Source organism: Akebia trifoliata, chromosome 10 (genome assembly GCF_017979445.1).
Source record: "Akebia trifoliata isolate Shusen 1 chromosome 10, ASM1797944v1, whole genome shotgun sequence".
Classification (NCBI taxonomy): Eukaryota; Viridiplantae; Streptophyta; class Magnoliopsida; order Ranunculales; family Lardizabalaceae; genus Akebia; species Akebia trifoliata.
Window position 1 is genome coordinate 26,208,774 of NC_141384.1, and position 2,274 is coordinate 26,211,047.

A 2,274-nucleotide genomic window follows, 5' to 3' on the forward strand; every position below is an offset into this window, starting at 1 on the left:
ATAGGGTCAGGTTCAAAGGACAACCATTTCTACACACATATAGACAACGTGTTTTGTCTTATATAGGCAAAAATGTTTGGAATGGACTGATTTTTTGTGAGGATGATCTCTGTGATGAGGGGATCATCCTGGAAAAAAATCATCCCATTCCAAAACTTGTAACCCCATCAAAATTGATTTACAAAAATTGGACGGTCTATAATTTTTCAACAAAAATTGGACGGTCTAGAAGTTTCATAATGAGCTGATTTTTGGCAAGGATGATCTCCTCATCACAGAGATCATCCTCACAAAAAATCAGTCCATTCCAAACATTTTTGCCCATATAAGACAAAACACGTTGTCTATATGTATGTAGAAATGGTTGTCCTTTGAACCTGACCCATATATATATATATATATATATATATATATATATATATATATATATATATAATATATGGGTCACGTTATTACGACCCCCTTTGCGACCCCCTTTGCGACACACCTTTTTGTCTTATATGGGCAAAAATGTTTGGAATGGGCTGATTTTTTGTGAGGATGATCTCTATGGTGAGGGGATCATCCTGGCAAAAAATCATCCCATTCCAAAACTTGTAACCCCATCAAAATTGATTTACAAAAATTGGACGGTCTATAATTTTTCAACAAAAATTGGACGGTCTAGAAGTTTCATAATGAGCTGATTTTTGGCAAGGATGATCTCCTCATCACAGAGATCATCCACAAAAAATCAGTCCATTCCAAACATTTTTGCCCATATAAGACAAAACACGTTGTCTATATGTATGTAGAAATGGTTGTCCTTTGAACCTGACCCATATATATATATATATATAATATATATATATATAATATATATATATATATATATATATATGGGTCACGTTATTACGACCCCCTTTGCGACCCCCTTTGCGACACACCTTTTTGTCTTATATGGGCAAAAATGTTTGGAATGGGCTGATTTTTTGTGAGGATGATCTCTATGGTGAGGGGATCATCCTGGCAAAAAATCATCCCATTCCAAAACTTCTAGACCGTCCGATTTTTGTTGAAAAATTATAGACCGTCCAATTTTTGTAAATCAATTTTGATGGGGTTAGAAGTTTTGGAATGGGATGATTTTTTGCCAGGATGATCCCCTCACCATAGAGATCATCCTCACAAAAAATCAGCCCATTCCAAACATTTTTACCCATATAAGACAAAAAGGTGTGTCGCAAAGGGGGTCGTAATAACGCGACCCTATATATATATATATATATATTAATGTTACTTTAGCATTTCCCTTTAGATATTCATATGTGATCTCTTGCAAGTTGTATCATGTATGTACGTGGATCAATGAATCCAAATAAGTCACATAATTCAACATATTTATAGGGTAAAATAGAGGGTATGATTTGGTGGTTGAGAACTTCTCTATCTCTATCGATAAGAGGATCTTATATCAAATAACTCGAAGAAAGAAGAAGTTGATGGCCTATTATGCTAGATTGAGTTGGTTTATATTTACTCCCTATTTGTACTCTTGTTTGTGGGGAAAATTTTAAAGAATCATATGATAATTTGATTACCCCACGTGGCAAACTCAATTGACTACCCTAACGTGACAAATTTGGAATCGTAAATCTTAATTCCTTGGTGTGGACACTAGATTCTTTGTTTCTGAATATCTCATCCACTTTGGGTTTGGAGTCACCACTGTTATTTTTGTAAAAGATGTATGAATGGTCACTCGGGTTGCATTTTTTTTAAAAGCATGTTATTTTGACATTTAATGATTTTCGTATGGATAAGGCTCATTGGTCCAACCTTAGATCTAGGTATGGGGGTCCATATTAGGGAGTAGGGAAGGTGTTAGGCACCCTACTCCTTCCACCGTTGGTAGTAACCTTGGATTCAGTCATTTTGAAAATAAAATAAAAAGAAAAGTCGAAAAGATTCGATATGTGCCCTTGAGTACAAGGGACTTTGATGTTGGTTTAAACCATTGAGAGCCCCCTTATTAAAAAAATGGCCCTTCGATGGCTCAAGCTTTTCGTAGTGTGTGCATAGGTGTAGAGAAAAAAGGAGAAATAAAATGGGAAAAGTTGGAGGGAAGAGAATGAGGAGAGAAAAAATGTTTATTTTCTTTTTTAGTCCATGTCCTTACCTTGTTCTTAGGTTAACATTTTTGACTTTCAAAGGATGAGTCTTTTTTGACTTGATCTTGGTTTACTTATGTAGTAGAAATAGGGATTGAATTGGTAAGTTAAGGGAATTGAGAGT